The sequence below is a fragment of the Coregonus clupeaformis genome, unplaced genomic scaffold (assembly GCF_020615455.1).
Source record: "Coregonus clupeaformis isolate EN_2021a unplaced genomic scaffold, ASM2061545v1 scaf0325, whole genome shotgun sequence".
Classification (NCBI taxonomy): Eukaryota; Metazoa; Chordata; class Actinopteri; order Salmoniformes; family Salmonidae; genus Coregonus; species Coregonus clupeaformis.
In genome coordinates this window covers 325,234-350,265 of record NW_025533780.1, presented here as the reverse complement: position 1 = coordinate 350,265, position 25,032 = coordinate 325,234, and the positions used below count along the sequence as shown (strand labels likewise).

The following is a 25,032-nucleotide window of genomic DNA, read 5'->3' as shown; positions in this document are numbered from 1 at the left end:
ATGTTCTCTGAGGGACTGAGGGAGGGTGAGAAACTGATGCCTGGGATAAAGAGAGGGAGGGAGCGACGGAGGGAGGGAAAGGGCCATATTCTGAGAGTGGCAACGTTTCATGTGACACGTCAATCGGAAAATCAAAACAGGGGTAGTTCATTTGCTCCACCCAGATGAGACCATGTAAAAGGGACTGATGAATAGAGGTCAGGCAGGCCACACCTCACAGATTTATGATTAAGCCTTATTATGTTGGGAAACTGACATTGATTGCCGATTTAAACCACTGAAACCAATTAATTTGCCCTTGTTGAATAGAAAGCATGGTCAACAGTGTGTAACGCTGTGACAGGTCGGACGGGAGGGCCGAATAAAAGTGAGCGGCTAAATAAATGCTTGGCAGCCAGCTCTGTTTGGAGGTGGTTAAAAGTTATCCTGCTGATTGACAGCCCATACAGAGAAAAAGAGGCTGCAAGGAGAAGCGAGATCTGAGGAGCCAAACCAGAACCACCTGCCATTGATCTGAGTAATTGCGCAAAAATTTGGTTCACAGGAGACATGTACGGCCCCTGTTTCAGCAATGCTTCACTCACAAAGCGGCACGGAGAAAACCACTATAACTGAATGTGAAACATAGCCTAATAAAATCAGGGAGCTGACAGACATGGTTGAAGAGAAAAATGTGCAATATATCCAGTCTGAGAGAACAGGCGCTGTACTGGATTAGCCGCTGACTGATACAGAAAATGTCTCACCAGTGGGCTGTTAACCATGTGTCTGACCACTGATACTACGCTCAAACTCACACTGCATTCATCTATTTGTCAAGAGGCCAGATAAAAAGACATGGTAGGCATCTGTCGAAATATAAATATCACCGCAAATGATAAACTCACTGCAATCTATTACCTAGGAAAAACAGATAATAAGAGTTCTTTCTCCCTGGTCAGCAGTGAGTAGGTTTTGATGGGGGAAATGGGGCCTTTATTCCCCTCTCACTATCTCCATCACAGCCCCAGGCCTCTGGTATTTTCTGGTAGTCAGAGGCAGTCATGTTGACTAACACCTTGGTGGGAGAGGTTTCTCTTCTTTCCTGGCAGACGCAGACCATGCATGCATCATGACAGGCTTTCAGAATGAAATCATTAACTAAATTGCTTTCTTAAAAAACCACAAGTGTGAGCCAGGGGTTTGTGTCTGTGTCTGGCCGGTGGCCACGTCCCTCTGGTTCCCAGGCAGCCTCTCAGGCAGCCTCTGCCCGGCTCCCCGGCTCTGTTGTGGTTCCCTGCTACCACATTCATTACGCTCAGCTCAGCCTCAGACTCACTACACTGTGAGGGCTCACTCACTGGGTCAGTAGGAAATAATCGGGTAATCTCAAACTACTCCTCCATTTCAGACGGCTCCGCTCTGCACAAAGAAGCCCTTTGTCCCAGTACGTTTATGACCACCCTTTAGATCTCAATTACTGAATCAATCAAAAACATATTAAACAAATATGGTTTTATAGCTGGGGTTTTTAATGTCTGAAGGGGTTGTCTAAAAGACTGAGTCAACATTTCACACATTTACACTGCTTTATTACCAAACAACGATCCCTACTGTGACTGACCACATAATGACACAAAGTTGCAGTTCCTAACAACACTTTAAAAAAAATTTTGAACATCATTAAAATAGCTATCTGGTGTGTCCTGCTGTGCCATGGCAATTAATAGGGAAATGTAGTAGTCTGCATGTCTTACTACATCTCTTACAAACAAATGTTTAAAAGACTAGCTACTGTAAAAGGAAAGCTGGGGGACAAAATCCACTGAAAAGTCAACATCCTAAAACACACAGAGAGAGAGAGACAGTAAAAGTATATCATGCAACAAACAAAAACAGAAGACCGAGCCGTGGTCTTTGGAAATACTGTCTCTCAAATAGACTTAAATAAGCAGCAAACAGAAAAAGGCTAATATCTGGTGAAGGCCAGACAAATAGTGGATAGTGATTGTAGCTGAGCTGTAAGAGGATAAGCGACCATCATTCCCCCAACTCCCATCGCCCTGCACTCCGCTGCCCCCTACCCCCACCCTCCGCCCCCCCCCCCTATCTGTCCTTCGCTCACTAGGCTCAAGGTAGCAGATGTGTCTTTCACAGCCTGTGGAGTGTGCAACCAATCTGCAAACAATAGCTGGGACTTGACAAAGGTCGTCTGTCTGTCGCAACACACCAGTTAGGAGAGAGGTGAAAACGCAGAGTCCATGCCACGCTGCAAACCCATGCCCTACAGCTGTTTCTCCTCTAACAGGTCACTCCAGCCTAGCTATTGGTGTGACTGTGAGAATGTGTGTGTGTGTGTGTGTGTTAGTGGGCCACTACAATGCTATTTGAGCCCGTCAGTAAGCCCATTACACCAGTGTAAGTCACCTCCCTGACCTCCCGTTGAGATAACAGTTGGTGTAAACATGTACAATCCTATTAACTTAATAATATACATGGAGCCGGCTACAGTGGCCACAGGTCCGTGTGCGAAAGCCGTCTCTGAGTCTTAAATACCACAGTCAGCCATGACAGAGAAACAGATACAGACACAGCCATGACTCCACATCTCTCTCTTTGTCTGTCCTGTAGACAGGACACTGGACAATGCAATAATAGACATTAGAATGGCATTTCTCTTTATCCATTCCAGTAGGTATCTACAGTATTAAGTGAACGCTGAAGTGACTGATGTTCAGAGAGAGAAAGTACTGTTGGCATCTCAGTTGATCTCTACACTGTAAATATCCTGCATTATTAATTGCATGACATACTGGTTCAATATGGATTGGATTTCACAATGCCAAAGTAAAAGCTAGTGTGTGTGTGTGTGTGTGTGTGTGTGTGTGTGTGTGTGTGTGTGTGTGTCATAGTGTACAGTGTGATAGTACACTGAGTTTCTCACAGGTTTATGACAGTAGCAATGAGCAAGGCTGCAGGCCACAAACAGACAAATGAGGACTGGAATACATTATTAGAGCTCATCAATTATCTTTATACTGGAGCTGGGGGGATGGCTTAGTTTGTGTCCTCTCTTCTTAAAAACAGAATATTAATATTATGGGTACAATATGAACATATATTTGAAGAGAACAGCAGATTTATTTACATAAAAATGATAGATTATACTAATTTGAAATCAGTGGGTCGTTCCACAGATTATACAAAATAAAAAAGTTTCCTGTGATGAGGAAATGTGTCATCACAAAATGAGACATTTAGATATTTCTATAATGTAAAAGCATTAATAACTATTCAGTTAGCATTCAGTAACTATTCATTTGTCTGTTCACAGGCTGAACAAAGCCATGAAAATAACCTCTCCGGGTACTGTATTGTATGGTCTCGCAATACTCATGATTGTGCAGCCATTTTAAAACAATGAACAACACATTGTATTGAGCGATATGAAAGCATAACGTCCTACGGGTGTCAGTCAGCTCAACAGTGAGTGGAGCGGAGAGACCATGTCAGGGTAAATATTTAACAGGCAGCCATTTAAGCCGATAGAACTGTAGGAGAGTGAGGAGCCAACGCGTGTCAGGAGACATAGACTGTCCTAGACTAGAGGGCTGCTTTGTACAGACACAATGAATAGGAGAGGACGCTTCCTTCATCTATTATAAATGCACATGTTGCCTTCACACTGTGCAGTTAGATATACTGTATATATGCTACTGTAACTACGTGTACAACTACAGCTGAATGTGTAGAAATGCTGCGTATGAGGCGTGTATGTGTGGCTGCGTGTGTGTATGTGCGTGTGTGTATGTGCGTGTGTGTATGTGCGTGTGTGTATGTGCGTGTGTGTATGTGTGTGTGTGTGTGTATGTGCGTGTGTGTATGTGCGTGTGTGGTGCACGCGGTGTGTGTCTTTAACTTTGTTCTGTGGGAGGGCCTCCCAAGGCTCCTGCAGTGTAATGTACAAATCCCCTGTAAGACATCAGCAGAGTATCAGTCAGTCAGCCAGCCAGTCAGTCAGTCTACGAACGGGCCAGCCAGCTATAAATGGCAGGTACAGCTCACAAGCTAAAAATAAAGGGGGGCTGTGGTTTTTAGGAATGGTGTTCCTGAATTAAATACAACAGGAGCCAAACACTAAATCAGAACGGCTTTGCCTCAGGCTTAATGTGAAAAACAAATGAACGTCAAAGCAAGGAGAAAGTTAGCTAACTCCTGAATAATGAATAAGGTAGACTCATGCTTGGCCCATCACTTAACTAGACTCGGCACGGAACAGAGTGTCTCTCTAGATCTGTTTGTCTCTTTCTGTCTCTGACTACCTGTGTAATGCGTATCACGAAATGAACCACATTACAGAATTGAACATCTAAGAACATCAGGAGAAGATTACATTCTGGGAGAGTGGGAGAGATCATGTGCTGTGGCTTAGGGGCCCATCTGTACCTCTGTCAATAACTCCACACAGTAAAGGGTCTGCAGAGGAGACATCTCTAAAAGCTTTCTCTGAATCTGTCAAAATGTCCCACTTCCCCTTTCCACTGTGGCAGTCAGTTAGGCCCTGTGAAGTGGCTGTCTCTCCTCTCCTCCACTCAGAGCCACTCAGGGATTGCATCACGGCAGGGCAGGGCGTGAGCCCATAGTAGGCCGGGGGAAAATACCTCATGTTGAATGATTCATAAACACCCTGCCTGTGTGTGTCTGTGTGTTGGCGTGGCTGGCTAGTAGAGAGAGCTCCATGCTGTGGGAGTGGGAGCCCTGGTTGTGCTGGACCCACTGCCTCCACTGTGAAGTGCAGCAGGCTAGCCCTGGCTGGTCAGGACTCAGACCAGCAGCTGCAGCCTCTATGGTATCAGGCCAGCGTACACACACACACACGCACGCACACACACACACACACACACACACACACACACACACACACACACACACACACACACACACACACACACACACACACACACACACACACACACACACACACACACACACACACACACACACACACACACACACACACACACACACACACACACACACACACACACACACACACACACACACACACACACAGAGAGAAACAAGGCATATCATAATATGCCTGTGTGTTTTTTAATGGAGTTCCCCCCTTGCTAGCGGATATTATCCCCGACTAATGCCATACACTGGGCCTCTCTCATTACTGAAGTGGCTCTTTACCGGGGACCCTTGTTTCATACAGTTAGAGTTAATGCATTATGAACAGCCCACCAAGAGTAAGCAGCGATCTGCATATTCAATAACTTCCGTAATTATATGCGCCATTCATCAGATGGGATCTGATTGCAGGGGAAGAGGGGAAAAGAGAGGAGCAGAGAGGTCTGATTCCTGGAGGACAAAGTCTAATCACAAAACTAACATGATAATTGAAATCTAAATTGAAAGGCTTGGCTCACGGGGAGAGTATGTCAGAAGTAGAGTGTGGAGGTATTGGCGGCTGGAGAGAGAGGGAAAGAAAGAAAGAGAGAGGGAGAGATAAAGAGAGGGAGAGAGAGAGAAACAGAGAGAGATACGGGGAAAGAGGCCATACTAATGGAGACTGTAAAACTGCCACACTGTCTGTTCAGGGTTGTGGTATTGCTTACTTATGGGTATAGGGGACAGTGTACTAGCAGCAGTATCCATAGCACAGTACAGTAAAAGAATTATGACTCTCCTCAGCAGGGCCAAGACTGTTTCTGGAGAATGTACGTCAGCACGAACGCGGCACAATATTCCAAGTTGTCACAGTCGGCCTTTTCTGCCTGAATGCCCCCGTTACTCTGACTGTAGTTTCCTGTTTTAAAAGGTAAATGTGAGGAACCTAACTGCTGGATTCTGCCTGCATAACGTGCCCATTGTTTGGTGTGAGAGGAGACATTTTGTACATTGTATGGGATGTAATCACCTCCAAAGTCTATAATCCGTCAGCTATTCATATCATCTTTTTACCAGGCACTAAGCTTCAAATTAAAGCAGATATGGAGAAATTAAACAGTTAAATGCATGTTTTGTTGGAGAAAAATATCCATAATTCTAAGACTGAGAAAAGCGCAGCCTTGTCATTCATTGAGAGACACCTGTGTTTGAAGTTTTGTAAAGAGAGCCATCCTTGTGTTCCACTGACTGAGGACACACATTCTGTCCAATTAAAGATAATCTTATCAACAATCTCTTTTCAGATACATGCGATCAGGAATGAGTCTGTGATGAGACTTGACTGGGTCATTGGAAAACAGCTTTCCTTAGAGGACTCTGTGGACTGTTTGTCATTGTGTGGTAAGAAAAGACTAAAGGGAGAAATGAACCCATCTACCCCAGTCAGTCCTCTGTCCCTCCTGTTCTCCTCTCTCCTTCCCTGCTCTGCTAATTCTCCAGTCTCTGGATTCATATTCCGCCCTCAATAACAGTTAATTAGTAATGCCAAATTCATTAACCCGTACTGCTGTATCACTGGCCTGGGCCATAAATTAGCTTAATGTGGGCAGACGTATTGCAGCTGTAATAAGGGACATAAAATGTACGGTGAAACACATACGCCCGTAGATCATAGACGGTTATAACTCTGCAGTGGTTTAGGTGGACCCACTCTGGTCCAGACAGAGTTTTTAGTGGCTCCTATCACATCAGCTCTTTGTGCTCTTTCTCCACACAGGAACTTTTATACGACGATTAAAATAAAAAGGCGACACACTTACAGTATATCAACCGTGTGTTTTCATTACTACTGTAACTCCTTAGGTTTTGGCAATGGAGTTATCACATTGGTTTGCTTTTATCATTTGTCGTATATAATTATGTGAAAGACTACCATGTGTTAAGATATGATGTGTACCTGTTAGTACTAGGCATGGAATAGATCCGCTAACTCCCTACGGTGTGTTTGTGTAGAGATAATCCAAGAGGGAACGTTGTTATCAGAGCAGTGTGTAGACTAGAGGTGCCAGAAACAAACAGAGAAGTCGTGTGTTTCCCTCTCCTGCTGCACGGGGAAGAGGGAACATGGATGGGAAAAGGCTGGAGGCACTTCAAGTAGCTTCTGACATATCCTTCTAATTGGAGAAAGTTATTTTTCCTCCAAGTCTCTGGCATAAATCTAGTTTGTGTTTATTTAGAGTCAGTAAGGGAACAAGTAGGTTTTGGCCTTGTGGCATGTTTCCCCTCTCTCTCTCTTTCCCTAAACCGTCTCACATCCCTCATACAGACCCTTTCTCTCGCTCTCTCTTCTCTCTCTATCCCTCCCGTTAGTGTGGCTGACGTGTGAACTACAGGTTCCGTGTCTGTGTTGAGCACATTGAAGCAGCACAAAACAAACTGCTATTGTAAAAAGGATGATGACCTCGGCTGTCCTTGGATTACATGGTGACCTTTCCACTCCCCTATCCCCAGCGGTCTCGCCTAACAACTCACACCAAAGAACCTATTAGGCCTCGATTCCACTTCCACGTGGTTAAGAAGGGTCTTGTCCTTTCAGAACACTCTCTCTCTCGCTTTCAATTTTTTCAAGCCAAGGTGGTGGAGGAACACAAGTCCATTGTTCCCTCACAGATGGAAGTTGGAGTTACTACGGCAACAGCTCTAATCCTTATTTTTACCACCTTTCTTCATATTAATGACCTATCAAGTGCTACCTTTTAAGTCAGAGGCCAGCGTTCCGCGAGCACAGCTCCCTCGCCTTAATTAGATATGATTCTATTCGTACATAGACAACATGACGAGCTAATCGAAATGTGCTAAATAATGATGTACTGTGAGCAACTATTCCTTATCCTGAGGCCTGGTCTAAGAATAACAATAATGAGGCCATTATTAAGGATCTGACTTTAAAATGCTGCCCTGCCGCCAAAACAGAGAGTGGTGTTGTCCACACAATCAACAACTCATTGTTGTGGACTTGAGAACTAAGGGAGCAGAGAATGGGTTCCATAATGATTGGTCTGTGCTGCCATGCAGGCCCTGTATAGAATTGTCCACAGAAGAATGTCCTTGATAGACTGCTGATTTGTTGAAAGTGGTGTGAATGAAGACAACTGTCTGGCTTTTTTAGAAAAATCTCCTATTTTTTGTCTGTCTCTCTCACCGCTCAAATAGCCACCAAGCCGCATTAGAGCAGGGCCATTCATATGGTGAAAGGCTGGGAGTCACACAGACCCTTCTGAAAGGGCATGTTAGTGCTGGAGAGTAGCAGCTAGCTAGATGCTTAAACAGGCCCTGCTCTACTCATTTAACTCATCTCCCCTGAGGAAAGGGAAATTGGTCTCTATGGTCAGCCTTAAAAGACAGAGAAAACCCTCCCAACTAACATGGCAAAAAGTTTTCTTAAAACAATATAAATAATCATGAAGAATAACATCAACTCAGTGGGCTGAGAAGTGATATCTTGATTAGATTCCAGCACATTAAAAAAGCTAAGAATTGTAGCTATATAAATATCCAGCTTTAATCACAATCATATTGAGGTTAACAAACACTAACAGGGGAAGGTGATAATGGTAGATTAAGTTGTAGGGCTGAATTAAACATTAAGTGAGATGTTTTGCGTCTACATTTAATGGGTGAAAGCTCAGTGGGGTTGGTCAAACGCGGAGCTGCACCTTTTAAATGTGCTCCATTGTGAGGCAGGGGAGAGCAGGGGAGAGCAGGGGAGAGCAGGAGAGAAGGAATGCTAAGTGGGCCCCCTTTGCCTAGTCAACCTTCAGTGGGTTGCATTTATCTTCATCTTGTTAGACTAAATTAATTAACAATCTCTGTGTTACACACTTTCTCCTTTCATTACATCAAATAATGGGAGAGATGTAAGAGGAGGTCCTCTCTACTGGATTAGCCAGGGACTGTTGCAGATGTCCCTCTCGCTCACACACACACAAATGCATTCACGCACGCACACACACACACACATAATCTGCTGAGATATCATCACGTTCTTCATAAATATGCAGCTAAATTGAAACAAAGTTGGCTTCTAATGTGAGTAAGAACAGATCCTATTCCACTAAAATACATTGTGCACTCACTGTATAATTTAGTGAATTCTTTCACTTTGTTGCAGACGAACTGCTCTGCATGTGAGATTTAAACAGACTGTCATTATTTTCAAAGACAGTACAAAGGCTCCATGCTGCATTATTAACATAAAGTTAACCTGTTGAAAGTTCTCCCTGATGTATTTTTCACAATGACTATTCCTCTGCCTGCGTCAGCGTACATTAATAACCAGCATCATTTTCTAAACTGAAAATGGGGGATTGGTACTTTCACAGCTCTTGCAACTATGAGTCAAAACAAGATGTGCTGACTCATTAGTGTAAAATAATGACTAGTCTGTCCAGCGGTATGTTAGTGAGTGATGCAGATATGAAATGTGAAAGGTCACCTTAAACATCTGCCCCTCTATCAGAGAGCAGAAGTGGAAACTCTGGGCCACACAGCTGGGGATATGACTGAGTTTAATAGATAACATGTCCATTCAGAGTACTAGACAGAAATAGATGTATCAATGAGGCACAAGGCAGAGTTGCTGTCATACTTTCACATAATTACATTGACAGAGCCCCCTTTAACCCAATTCAGTTGCTTAAGAAAAATGTTGTGGCGCTAGCTACACTGAAGAAACATGGTCCGTCTCCCATACCCCTCCCCTCCTGTTTCTCCCTCTCATTCTCTCTCTCCCTCCGACCCTCACTCCCCAGGACACAACAAGCTGTGGCCAAGCAAAAGGCCAAACCCTGAGGCAAAGCCTGCCTTTAATCTTGGCCTGATTGTTGAGGCCTCTATCCTCCAATCACCCAAGCATGTGTGCGTGATATCATTCCACTGGCGCTTCTCATTTAATTAAAACAGACATTGACAGAAGGATGTGGATTAGGAACCGTAATGATGCATTTACTTAGATGAATCGCAGTGTTCTCTCAGAGAGTAATGCTATCAATAAAGAACAAAAGGAAATTGTTACAAAAGAGGCTCTTCTAGCAGTCAAAGATCATGTTTTGTCTATGTGGGTCGATGTGGGTCGATGTGGGTCTTTAAGTTATTGGGCTGTAAGAATCTCTGTTGGATTTAAGAGGTGTTGCTTTCTTCAGCCCTCCCCCACCCTCTGTTCAGCTAGAAATCTCCCCAACTGGTGCTGCTTCAACAGGTGGCTGGAGTCAAACACAATCCTCCACTCTGTAGCATTAGTGGCCCAGTGGAAATGAATAGAGGCAACATACCCTCAATAATCCAACACATGCCTGAGTATGAACCCAAGCCTCGGGCCAACACTGGAGTTGTAACACTCACTACGCCTTGGAAACTGAGGCTAAATGCAAATGAAGTAGAAGAGTCTATTTAAGGACATTTCTAATAAATAGGATTTTTGAAGATATATGTTTGCTTGGTGTATTTGTATTCTAGATAGGGTAACCCAGAGAGCTTTTGTGCTATATTTGGAATTAAATGGCTGATCTATACCATCTCACTTCATTCTGGTGTGCTGGTCAATTGACTGAGACATATTTTTTTCTCATCCGACGTCTTTTTACTGCTGTCTGTGTTGAGAATAAGGACACTCAATAGTAACCTTTCAAACTAGATACTAATGGGGTATTTTAACATCGGATCTAAAGCCGTGTTAGATCCATGGCATTATCATGTCCTTTATTTTACTGGGTTCCAACAGTTCTGAGATGAAGAAAAATGCTGTTAATTTAATCAAATAAATGACCTTTTGAAAAAAAAATCAAAGAGGATTCATTAGCTTTACTAAAGTTTGGCTGACAGCAGCTTTGAAAGGCAGATGCTGCTGCGTGTTTTAATGAGACACCATTAATTAGGCTGCAACATTCAAGCCTGGAGAAGGTTGCTCACAAGGAGAGGAAAGAGGAGCCAATGGCGAATATACTCACTTATTGACTTCCACCGTGTTATAACAGCACAAATTCTTAAATACAATCACAGGATGGGTATAAAATAAAAATAGCGTCAAGGTAAACATTTTTGAGACTTTGCGATCGAGTACAAACACACACACACAACAGGAAACAGTACATCACAAACCGAGCCCCACCCCGACCCCCCACCCCACCTGTCCTGGCCATGAGTCTAGAAGAGGGGGACAGACAAAAGCATGCAGTACGAACACGGAAACCCAAGTCTGAGACGCACAGTACCCAGGGGTAAGATGTGGGGGGAGGGAAGAGGGGTCTCTCTAAACATCTGTGTGTGAGGTTAGAGTAGCAACTGCTTTCAGTCTGACTATGGAGTGTGGTGGGTATCAGTGTCAGCATGCCATGGAGAGCGCCCTAGAGGGGAAAGGTGGAAGTGTCTATTTTACACTCCCAACATACAGCTGGGGTGGATATCCAGACACACAACCCTCCCACCGACCCCACCCACCCAGGGAGGGACGGGATCTAAGGCTAGGTGTCGGGAGCTGGAGCTGTGAAGGGACAGATGAGTTTAGCCCATGACCCCCTGACCCTCTGACCCCCGGCCACGACAACAACTGAAAAAGAAACTAACCTCAGTAAAAAGCTGCTACGAAGAAAGCCCTCCATGTCAGCGTGTGGGATTCTGCGGCAGGAGAAATACATAGAGAACCATTTTAACACTGACAAAAAGCAACAGGCAAAAAACACAGAGCAATGCATACATCTTTCTCTTCTAATAAGGTAATGTCTTTAATTAAGGCAGTGTGGAGGATAGGAAGCCCATCCTCTCTTCTTTGCATTGACATAATTAATTATAGCCTTTCCTCAGAGAGAGGGGAGTGGATTTGCATACAGCAAGGGCCTGATGATATGTTTGCAACAAATAAACCCTTTCCTATTGAACCAGCCTTCTTCCTAGGCTCTCTCCAGAGTGACACATACATTTCTATAACCGCTGATCCTAGACCAGCCTCTGGGTGAGTGGTAGGAGGAGCAGCCAGAGGTGGTCCAGCTGTGTTCCATGTGTGGCGAGGGCTCTGTGGTTTCTAGGAGCCCCACCACAGGGGCTGGGACCGCACCGCCAAGGAGGCGGGAGGGTGTGGTTCATAATGTCACTGTTCGGAGAGGTCGATTCAGAAGCCTCGCCGAAACATTTTGGAAGCACATGGCTGGAAATGATTCCCAACAGGTTTCATTAGCCTCTGTTATTGGTCTTCAGAATATATACTGTATGTACGTATGCACAGTGTATTGTGATTTTGGACTACTGTGTGCTTCTTTTTTAAGCGCTACCATCAACATATTATTACAGAAAACTAATTGGGAGTGGAGCCGTGGGGTGGAGTGGTTGGAATACAAGTACGTCAGTGATATCAAAACAATAGCCTAAAATTTCAGTAATTACCAGGAAATTCCCTTTTCAGAGCGACTGTAACAGCCAGGGGCTTCACTCTCTGACAATGGTAAAGTCAGCAGAAATAAATATGTACAAGTCATCACACCCATTCATAGAAAGACACACAGTGTAGTTTCAGCTTGTTATCCAATTGTCTCGGTATTACACATCATCACATCCCTGTCCTGTATAATACATCACCATCTCACCAGCTTCTGATCAGCTAAGAGCTAAAGCTTGAGTGTGCTTTTCAAAACCCATGTTAGAAAACGCAATACTCAGTAGCGGCAAAGATAAAAAAAACTGCTGAAACTAATGAGTGTTTTCTCCTGCTGTAACAGTCGACTCCCTTGCAGACATCATCATAAATAACACACATCAGAGCAAAAGAGATCCAGCATCTTGGCCCTAAATGCTTTCAGTTTTTGGGACATGGGTGTAATTAGCTGTTTTCTCCTCTCCTCTCCTCTCCTCTCCTCTCCTCTCCTCTCCTCTCCTCTCCTCTCCTCTCCTCTCCTCTCCTCTCCTCTCCTCTCCTCTCCTCTCCTCTCCTCTCCTCTCCTCTCCTCTCCTCCAGTGAGGCTGTGGAGACAAAGCCACTGAGAGAATGGAAAGAGTGACAGGACCAAGGACACTGTGCCATTCAGGCTAGCCTGGCCAGCACTTAGCAGGGCGGTGGACCCACGAGGCCCAGTGGGCTCAGCTGACACTTTTCTCACAATCAGGTGTCTGAGGAGGGGGTTAGGCCAGGGGTGCTGCTCTGCTCTGCTCCCCGCTCCACTACACTCAGCCCTGCTCTTCTCAGAGCACATAATACCAACATCACACCAGTGACAACGTGAGAAAACAACAGTCAAATCATGCAGAACCGATCAAGCGTGTCTCCTCACCACTCTGAGAGAAGTGTTAAAAACACACACACACTTCTCTCTGCACCTCCTCTCTCTCTCTCTCCTCTCTTTCTCAGTCTTCTCTCTATCTCATCTTTAGTAAGGGGACTGACCTGAACACAGAGAAACACACAACATAACTGCATAACAGACCGTCATCACGTGCCCCAAACACCCGTTTGGAGTTTAGATTCCATGATGGCAGGTTAGCAAGACAGGCAACAAGGCTATGGAAAGCCACAGGAAACATAAACTAACCTAGATAAAACCCACTGAGTGAATGGACAGTGAGCCATAGAGGCTGGGTTCCTTTGTCATGAGACTGAATGCATGTCTCATGCTTTAGTGGCTCCACAACATAGCCTTCAGCAAGCTCACTGTCTAGCAGAGGACCAGCCTGTCACCAGGACAGGAAGTACCAATACAGAAGAGCCGGTTTCTCTCTATCTCGCTCTGTCTGTCTCTCTATCTCTCTGTCTGCCTGCCTCTCTGCCTGCCTGCCTGCCTGCCTGCCTGCCTGCCTGCCTACCTGCCTGTCTGTCTGTCTGTCTGTCTGTCTGTCTGTCTGTCTGTCTGTCTGTCTCCTTCCCTCTGCATTTCTCTTGCTGCTTTGCCACATTCTGTTTCTGTTTCACAACTCTCTTTCTCCTTCTCTCTTTTTCTCCCTCCCTCCCTCTTGTCTCTCTGCCTGTGTTTCCTCAGCAGTGTGTGCTGTCTAAAACTCCATTGTGGTAATGGAGACAACTGAAGTACGTCGCCCTATGGAAGTAAAGGTGTGGTTTGGAGACCGAATTCAGGAAAAAAGTGACTGAGCCACATTGTATTTGCTCCTCTCCATAGATCCATAAAGAAAACAGGGAGCCTGGAGTTTTAAATTAAGAGCAGGCCACATTTCAAAGGTAGCGGTTTGGTGAATGAGAAATAGGGAGGATAGACATCAGTGTTAAAAGACAGCTAGCACTGGGCTCACGGCAGCCCTTGCGAAGAACGGACCTCTGCCAAAAGCTGCCTCTGCCCAACCAACTCTCACCATCTGCAGCAAATGTGCTCCATTAAAGCAGTACCATATGGACAACAAGCTAGCTATTAACACAGCTTCAGCACGTCCCCCTAACCTAGCACAGATTTCAAACTTCCAGTCAAATTGACTGCTGAATTAATGCACCACCACAGCCATGTGGGTCTTGGCATGGAGCGCTGTTCCCAGCCTTCAGTCATTAACAGCCCAGGCCTGCCCAGAGCTGAGCAGAGCTGAGCCCAGCGGACAGAGAGACACAGCGGCTACCTACAGACAGACTCTACTCCACCATGTCTGACTTGGTCAATGGAAAGTGACTTCTAATTAATGGGAGAGTCTGGCTATAACCTATGCCTACATGTCAGCCCAGGCAGTTGAGAGAGGAGAGGGGAGAAGAGGAGTGTTCTAGGCCAGATCTCCCAGATCAGGCCAATAAGGCAAGAGGGGAGAGGACCAATGTATGCAGGGGGACATGGTGGAAATAGGACCATGTCCCAGGTCTGGACAGAATAGGGAGTAGCAGCAGTCAATAGGCTGAGGGCTTGGTACTGTCTGTGTCTCAGTTCTTCCACAGTGATGGAGAAGAGGAGACTGCTCCCTAGCTGGGTGGTGACGTAGAGCCAAGATGGCACTGATTAACCAGGGTGTGGGGACGTTAATTCCTCTGGGCCAGGCGGCCATGTTGACGCCTCTCCTCCTCTCTGAGTCATGGGGGGACCCACCCACCGCTCACAAAGCTCTCCTCTCTTCTCCCAGAGCATGACGCCACGGCTGCCTCAAGCCCTCTGTTCTCCCACTCGTAGATGAGCATACACAGACACGCGCACGTACACACATATACACACACACAAACTCTCTCTCTCTTTCTCACACACACACGCATACACACACACCAAATCAATTACAGCTCTGTGGCTTTAACCCTGCCCCAAAGGTTCAATAAATCTGTTTGTTTATTTTTTTTCCTCCTGTCACAGGTCCTTAGATTCTGTTCATAATTAGAGTGGAAAACACACTTTCCCTCTCTCTCAAACAGCCTGAATGTCTACAATGCCTTGCACTAACTCAAACTACAGGAAGGGAAGCGCTGCTAGGCTACACAATAGTACGTCTTTGTCAATAGAAAGTGTTCTTTGGTAAAAGGGGTAAATTGGACAAGGAGGACCAAGGCACTCTTCATATAATTAAAATGCCTTTATATGTATGGCATGTTCAATGGAACAAAGATTTTAAAACTCTGACGCGTTTCGGCAGCATGGCCTTCATCAGGGAGTACAAGGTTGTGTCTAATTTTTAAATCTTTGTTCCATTGAACATGCCATACAAATAAAGGAATTTTAATGATATTAAGAGTGCCTTGGTCCTCCTTGCTTTTGACTGTTAGTACCTGCTGGCTCTGGTATATCAGAGGGCAGTATATCACTTTCTTAGAGCACATAGTCTTTCTTTCCTAGGAAATATAGTCATCTTGATGACTCAATATCGTACTCCACAATCTTAACGTCCTATGTGACCCTCTTTTGTGACCTCATGTCAAGCTAAACAGGAGAATGGAGGGAGAAAAAGTACAAATGACACATCTCAGGTAATTAGGAAACATCTGTCTGCTGACTATCCAGTGGCTGACCATTCAATGATGACTTTGTGATGAGGTGAATGTCAATGGGATGGTTTAATTGAGAAGTTAGTTAAGGTCTTTCTGTCTGGTGTCAGCTTTGTGTCTACGGTGTGAGCATGTGTGTGCGTGTGTGTGAACGTGCGTGTGAGAGTGCATGTGTCATACCCACACACTTTTAAGAAATTCACCCAGAATTACACTCGCACAGTATAACACACACATACACATACACACACACACACACATACACACTTGGATGTGCCACTCTTAGTTCTGCTTAATCATATACATTCTGCCGAGTTCTGGATGAAGAGCGCTGCTTATATTAAGTACCTCTGCTCTTGGCCAGTGATGATATTAAGATTCCCTTGTTGCGCAGCGATTAAATTTATTTTTGAACATAAACCAAGCTCTGGGTGTAATTGCCTTGTCATTCAGAAGACATGTCATATAGGAACAACTGTGGTGTCTTCATTTCAGGCAATTAATTAATCAATGATCCCATGGGGGGATCCTGGTGGTGGGAAGAGGAGGAAGGGAGTAGGTAGGAAGGGGGAGGAAGTGGGGAGGGAGGGGGAGGAAGTGGGGAGGGAGGGGTAAGGAGGGATCTGTCTGACAGGCACAGGATAGAGTTGCTGCTGCTGGCTCTGCTTGGAGAGAGACACTAACTTCAAGCTGTGCTGGGGAAGACACTACAACACTACCATATGAGGAAACTAACACATTCCTTCAGGAGGAAACAGTAGAAAGGAGCCTTACATGTTTGCAGGGACATGTGGCGGTGATGTATGGGGCACGAATTTACGTTCATCTCCAAAGTAATCTGTCCCCATAGTGTCTCAATGTAGATAGGAGGGCTGTATTAATGACAGGCTGATGACGGTCTAATTAAATAAGCATTTCAGACCTCTCAGTCGCCAGAGAAGATGTGTGAAAGGGTGGCCTGCTGACAGCACTGGGAGAGGATTAGAGAAAACCTGTCCAAGTATCCCCAACGTCCCCAGTGTTCCCCCACCTCCACATACACACACACACACACACACACACACACACACACCTCGGCTACAGCTACACCTTGACTAATAGTGATAGTGTTCTATCTCTCCATCCCCCCGAGCTAGAGCCGCCAGATGAGTAGTGAATTAATTTGTGTGAGGCACTCCAACATTAAGAAGGTGTGTTGAAAGGTGTCTGCTCATGTTTCAAATTAAACGGAAGCTGCTGGTCAGCATTAGCACCTCGGCACCCGCCGCAGCCGCTTGCCTCCGACACAAGGGGGCTGGGGAGGGAGCCTATCTGCCGTTCACACTGGAATAATTAGAACATGTCAGGAAGAATTAATTTCCTCATTTTTCAAAAGGATACACAGAAATTACCATGTTATTATATGACAGAGTCCCTGGGAGGATTGTATTAAATGTGATTTCTAGCACAGCCCACACAACAAATTAAAATCATAAATAAGACGGAAAGAAGCAGAGCAGGGAGCATATGTTTATGGCATTGACTGAAGCCAAGGGAACAGAAACAACCATCTTCATTTCATTTTATTTAAATCAGGCCGACACAGTGTGTCTGAATGACAGCGCCTGCTAATGGGCCCAGATTACAGGCTCGTTGGTATTAGCACAGAGATCCAGCCACTTAGTGGGGGAGTAACGGACGCTAGCTACTGGGTCGGGCTACACTACAGCAAGACCAGCTGAGCATAATGCAGACATTACCACAGGCTTAGGATCCTCCACCCCTCTCCACCCTCCAGGACAAACAAGGAAACCACTTCACTGAGCTTACAGTACATTCATATTGATATCAATTAGGCAGGGTGGTTATTTCAGACAGTGGCAGCTGATTTCTCAGAAAGATCTACTGGCGATGCTTACTCACTGCGAGCTGTTCTCAACCTTCATTCTACTCATCTTAAAGCCAGTCACAGTGAAGCCATGTAATTAAGTTGAAGAGTAATGACATTATACGATGTCCAAGTCAATCATTCCCCATTCGTTTTGGCATCTAAGTTCTTCAGAAATATAAATGTAAGTTTACAGCGAAAAATGTAATGTTACTGCTTACAAGTTATAATAAACCGGGTGGTTCGAGCGCTGAATGCTGATTGGCTGACAGCCATGATATATCAGACCGTATACCACGGGTACGACAAAACATTTATTTGTATTACTCTAATTACGTTGGTAACCAGTTTATAATAGCAATAAGGCACCTCTGGGGTTTGTGGTATATGGCCAATATACCACGGCTAAGGGCTGTGTCCAGGCACTCCGCGTTGCGTCGTGCATAAGAACAGCCCTTAGCCGTGTTATATTTGCCATATAACACACCTCCTCGGGCATTATTGCTTAAATGACCCCTGGAAGAAAGACTACAACCCTGGCATTAAATGCAGTAGCACCTTTTACATAACTCAAATAATAAACATCTTAACCATGGGGGAAATGTGGCTCATTTTCAAGTACCCTCTCTATCCATCAAAATTCAAAATTCAATTGGATTATCTCTCCTATCAGTCCAATCTGCCCAAATTCATTAGAATGGAAGACATTTTGTGAATGGAATCCAAACTTTGATTCCAATGCTTTTCACATTGCCTAAGACCAATGTTTCACAATGTGTTGTTTATCAAATATGTGACCAGACACCAGCTAAAAGCATACTGTACTTACAGTAGATGGTTGCTCAACACAGATGACCTTAACACTTCATGTTACCATTATAGGCACAATAATCGACATAAAACCACAGCTACAAAAGCTGGGAAAAAAACTGTCAAAATATGTCTGTCTCACAAGAGGGAGGTCATGAATTGGAGTGGTCATTTCTGATTTCACCCCAATGATGAGGCCACTTATGCTACACTCAACTGATATTTTCTCAGCATCTCAATCATCCAGTAACATGCTTGTCTCTCCATTATCAAACAGACAACATTGATGAAGGTTGCTAAAACCATGTCATTTTCACAGAACAGCCTTTAGAGACCCCTGCCCCAGCATCCCCCTCCAGACAGGGGTTGGGGGTTGCAGGGTGGGAGAGAAAGTGGATACAGGGGACCAGTGGAGGCTGGGGGCCTTCTGCCTCACTCCCATCTCCCAGGCTTTGATTGGGCTTGTTAGCTTAATATAATCCAACCCAGGCATGGAAAGAAAGAGTTTTTAAACTCTCCCGAAATGGCCGTTCATTAGAGCCCAACTCCCCTGGGCACCAAAACTCAAAATAATTTGCAAATCAATTAACTGGATACTCTCAAGCAAACGGGCATTTCACACTCCAGGGTCGGAGCACATTATCAGCCAAAGACGATTCATGGCGTTTTGGGAGAAAAAGTTCATGGTTGAAATCATTAATTCCTTTTACCAGACTTTTAGTTATGCATTACTTTCCACAGCTGGGGAAGCGAGAAGATTAATGGCATGTTCTCAGGTCCCTTTCTGCCGTACATAGCTAATAGGTGAAACTTCTCTCCTGTCCTACAAGGCTGCATCTTGAGAGGAAGGAAAGCTGCCAAGTCTATACTAGGTTTCATTCTACAGAGAATCAAATAAAGCACATCAAGCCATCAAAATTGGGCCATATATCTAATAAAGCTGATAGGAGAGTATAACCCTGATAACGACAGCATGTTGCTGGGATGTCAGGTCATAGAGAGGGGATTGAAAGATGGTCATATCTAAAGGGATTAGACACAATGTCACCAAACCTTACAACTAACAGGATCTATCAGGGTTATATGGCATTGGTCTGAGTGAATGGAGGCATATCTACATACCTGTACGGGAACCCCTTTCCTGACAGATCCCAATTTGAATGTTCCCAGTGTTCCTCTGGAGCAATTGAAACCAAGGCTGATGTAATTAAAATCACTTTGTCAAGCAGTCTCCGTTTATCTGCGCCATGGGTCATAACCAGCGTAGGCAGGGTCAGTCAGCTGAACCAACAGGCCCATTTGATAAATAATAGATGAGAAAATAACCAACCAAAGGTTCTTCATTTTCATTATGTGGTGAAGTGCTGTTTTATTTCATTTCTCGAAAACGGCTCCAGCAGATCTTCCCCTTGAGGGGCATCAGTGCTGGGCTGAGCATAGCCCAGAGTGACCTGCTGTGTGCCCATCACTTATTACATGATGGCACACGCTGACAAAGAGCGGATTCGGCCCCTCCACGCGGGTGTTTCCAAATTAGTTCACACAGGAGTGATTAAATACGTCGTCCCACAAAACAAGCCACACACCGTCAAAATGACTCACCGTCTCGTTTTATGATTAATTAAACATGTAGATTCAAGTTGCATAGGATTTAGATGAATGAGTGTGTGAGGTCTGGCTGATAGAAGAGCACAGGGGAGTGGAGCAGGTCTTTGGAACGTCACACACAGGCCTTCTAAAACCAATAAGACAGGGAGACAGTGAGTGTAGTACAATCTCTTCTAACGCACACTGACACTTCATAAAGAACAGTGCAAGCAAAGTACTAACTTTACACCATGCCCATTAGTTTCTCTTCAAATGGGAAACAATATTTGTGTACTGTGTTCAACGCCAACCACGTACAATCACTGAATAACAATTAAATAAAACACTTACAATTATATTATGTTATGTCTACAACGTTTTTCCCACAATGCACTCCTTATCTGCTGCTTAAGAAAAGCTCAGGTGGTCGTTCCATCGGCTATTCACTATCAAGGTCCTCATGAGTGGGAGCATCTCAAGTAATGGAGGAGACCTCTAAAATCTCCTTCAGGTCCGTATGATTTTCTATAAGAGCGATTGTACGGTCCTTTACTCAACACACAGGTCAATGGGACCATTTGCCTTCCTACAAAAACAAACACACACTCAAGGCATACCCCTGTTACTCATCCAACTGGACCTATGCCAACACATACTGGCTGATGTTTTCTGTTCTTAGTCAGTAGCTAGTTATCTTTTCCCTTTGGTCCAACAATAACCAACCGTTTTATTCACAAAATAGAGAGAGGTAACCTGTAACTTGTCAATAGCAATGTTCAATATCTTGGTTCCAGGTCTTTCTCCAGAGAAAGCAGTGGACCACTGTTGTTTTGGTTTATTTACTACTAATACTACAAAGTGTAAAGCAGTGGTAGTATCAGGAGCTCACCAGTGTTACACAGTGCTAGCATGCGATGCAGTCTGGCTACTGTATGCTCTTTCACTCATCATGTCCATTCTCTACATTCATCCTATTTGTTTAGAGTTTCTTTGACAAGAAACTGTCACTGCCACGTTGATAAATTAGAAAAAAACTAAAGAAGAGAAAGAACAAAAAATATCTATTCTATAAGTGACATTTTAGAATATTTTCTAAAGCGATAGAATCAAAAAGGACTAGACAGTTCACAGCCAGACTGGATGTTGAACTAAATAAATAGCTAAATTATATCTGGATCTTTTTTTTCTGTTACCTGAGCAGCTGACCGATGTGAACCTTATCGTTATAGTAACAAAGAGCTACAGGATGGGATAATGGCTTGACTGACAGGCTGGGCAGACAAAGGTAGTAATCACTGCTAAGGCTTTGTTATTCCACCATTCTGTCTGCTCACTGGAGCTAAAGGACAAGCCCACACTCCCAACATGGACTGCCATTGAGAACGGACTTAACAAGATCAACAGACACTACAAACAAATCAGAAAACCATAAGCCAGTTTGGTTTAGATGGGAGCATTGATCTGCACTGAAGACAACTGTGTTTGAGGAGAAATGGAAGCGATAAACCGTCGGTATTAGTAAATGGCCGTGAACTTTGAGATGGGATTGACTGTTATCAGTGCCACAGTTGATTATGCAGGACCAGCAAGGGCTCCTCAGCCACGTTAATATAATTCAGTCCTGCCTCTCCGGAAACCATCTCCAACTGACATTTGAAAAAAGATTAATATCAACTAAACTTTCTCGGATTTATTTGCTCAAGAAAGATTTTCTCAGATACAATTTTTATTACAACAGTGGCATCAGCAGAGAGAGCTCACATTAAAGGCATATTGTAGCAATATAGTGTAGCCATATACTGGCTGTTTTCTGAGGCGCTGACTGCGTTTCCTGAAAAGGACTCTTTCTTCCCTCTTGTGAATGTTCATATTGAGACGACACAAAGCCATAAACTACCAATAACAGCAGCTGACATTAGCGTAGAGAATAGAATCAAAAGCACCTTACATGCTACTATGGACGGGGACATGGAAAGTGAGGAAAATAACCAAGACAACTGGCTTTAGTTTTCAAAGGGCCTCAGAGGTTGAGGTAAATTCACAGAGGGTTCACAAGTCTCACAAGGCCGTGACGTCATTAGCTATGTACGTGCTACAGTTTCATGGTCTACTGTATCCAACCTCTAAAGCTAGAAAACAACAACATAGGTGTCAAAATGTATTTTAACTTCAGATTGCGTGCAGTATTTGTCTTTTTACTGGAAATAAAAGCAGAATCTGAAAAAATACAGATTCAGTACAGGAATAAACAACTCCAAAATACACTATATATACAAACGTATGTGGACACCTCTTAAAATTAGTGGATTCGGCTATTTCAGCCACACCCGTTGCTGACAGGTGTATAAAATCGAGCACACAGCCATGCAATCTACATAGACAAACATTGGCAGTAGAATGACATTACTGAATAGCTCAGTGACTTTCAACGTTGCACTTAGTTCCAGTGAAGGGAAATCTTAACGCTACAACATACAATGACATTCTAGACTATTCTGTGCTTCCAACTTTGTGGCAACAGTTTGGGGAAGACCCTTTCCTGTTTCAGCATGACAATGCCCCTGTGCACAAAGCGAGGTCCATACAGAAATGATTTGTCGAGATCGGTGTGGAAGAACTTGACTGGCCTGCACAGAGCTCTGACCTCAACCTCATCGAACACCTTTGGGATGAATTGGAACGCTGACTGCGAGCCAGGCCTAATTGCCCAACATCAGTGCCCGACCTCACTAATGCTCTCGTGGCTGAATGAAAGCAAGTCCCCACAGCAATGTTCCAACATCTAGTGGAAAGCCTTCCCAGAAGAGTGGAGGCTGTTATAGCAGCAAAGGGGGGTCCAACTCCATATTAATGCCCCATGATTTTGGAATGAGATGTTCGACAAGCAGGTGTCCACATACTTTTGGTCATGTAGTGTAAGTCTAAATTGTAAAAGTGACCTTGTGAAGCAACAATATAAGCTTATTTTGTGGCATCCATTATGACTATTTAATTGTGCATTTCATTCAATGCAGGTGTTCAATGTGGATGGATACTCCTGGGGTAAAAGATAAATCTAACTGGAGGAAAAGAGTACTTACACAAACAGAAAGACTAAATCCCCAGCACCCAGCACCCAGCACCCCAGCACCCAGCGAAGTCACTGGTTAGTTGATTTGAACTCTGCGAAAGTGACCTGAAATGATAAAAAAGAACAGACAAAATATATAAATGTCTCTTTGTCCATCTTTTAAAAAATTGTTTAATTAAATCTTTATTTAAACAAATAAACAATCCATCCCAGACATTAATTTCAAAACAACATTTTTTGGGGATATGTTATGAATAAAAAAATCGGTGCACGGTCAGTAAAAATGACTTTATTTGCGCATATCAAACGAACTTGGAGAGGAAAGAGAGAGGAAGATAGGAGGAGAGGGTGACTGCTGGTTCATGGTCAGAACGTCTACAGCTGAGGTTAAACAGCTTCAGTAATGAAAGAGTTCGGGGACCAGGTCCTAGACAATGTTTAAAATCCACTTCTCCCTAATACCTGATTAATCTGTCCTACAGCCGTAGATTCTCCACCTAATAAATGGCTTTCATATAAAGTGGTTGTTTTATTCTAATTTTGACTTTCTTTCTTAGGCGCGACAGGCTAATGATTTATTTAGCAGCATGCTCTGCTAGTGACGGCATTGTCTCTCTCTGAGCCCAGCCACCAGAGCTCTGTTCTGTTAGGGAAAACACAAACAACCAGAAGCCTCTGCAATATGGACATACCAGTTTTAGCCATTATCTAACCCAGAGTTTAACATCAATATTTCCACCTCCAAGCAGTGGCAAAATACACCAAAAAAGGAACCACAACAAAATCTAAAGTGAGAGAGAAAGTGGCGTGATCATGGTGCACAGCCACAGCGCGGGCCTGAAACGGCACAAAGCTCATTGATGTTCATTCCCTCACATTATCTTGTTTTTCACAACAAGCTGCGATCTCATTAACAGCTGATTTATACAATTACCTGCTTCAGCACCACCAATTAAACCAGGGACAGAGGTTTTTAAGGTCACACTTAATGTGATCTGCCAGTAATTTGTGCTACTGTACCTTGGTCTCCTGCTGCTAGGCAGGGAATAAAGACACCAACAGCAGACCAGAGAAATATATCCAACACATTTGCAATTGGTTGTCAAAGTACAGAAAATACATCTCAGTAAGAGAGGATGGGAGGGTTAATAGAATAGGAGAAGCAGTAGTCATGAATGGATCTGAATGTGCAGCCTTCAGACTGAAGGTAACAATAGAGGGAGAAGGCCCACAGACTGGCCCTGACTGAATGGAAATCTGTTGTCATCTTTCATAACGCACCTCTGAGCTGACAGTCTGCTCCAACCTCTCCAAAGGACCCAGCCGTCCTAGCCAGCAGTCTGCCAGTGTCCACACCACACTGTCTCACCTCTCTGCACTGTACTGCACACACACACACACACACTACGGACAGACAGGCGATACACGCATAGGGTCAGGAGATGGAAAAACAGACACACACACACATGGACAGTGCAGATGGACAAATAGAGAAACAAACAAAGAAAGAAAGACGGACAGACACACACCCACAATTTTACTTTTTAAAACCCACTAAGGCGCTCTCACCAAGACTATCATAGCCCACTGTATTAAAGCACTACGCAGGGTGGTAATTCCAATAAACAAGTGTTTTCTTTATGAAACATACACTAAGTGTACGACAACATTAAGAATCTTCTTAATATGGAGTTGCACACATATCCGATGTCTCAATTGTCTTAAGGCCAAAAATCCTTCTTTACCGTCTCCTCCCCTTCATCTACACTGATTGAAGTGGATTTAACAAGTGACACTCAATAAGGGATCATAGCTTTGACCTGGATTCACCTGGTCAGTCTATCCATGGAAAGAGTAAGTGTAAAGTTCATAATGATTTGTACACTC

General features: G+C 44.2%; 1 pseudogene; it reads right to left on the bottom strand.

Moving 5' to 3' along the window:
* The window catches only part of LOC123484467, a 110,188-nt pseudogene extending 86,999 nt beyond the window's left edge, over positions 1 to 23,189 (bottom strand).
* Positions 23,190 to 25,032: the final 1,843 nt, after the last annotated feature.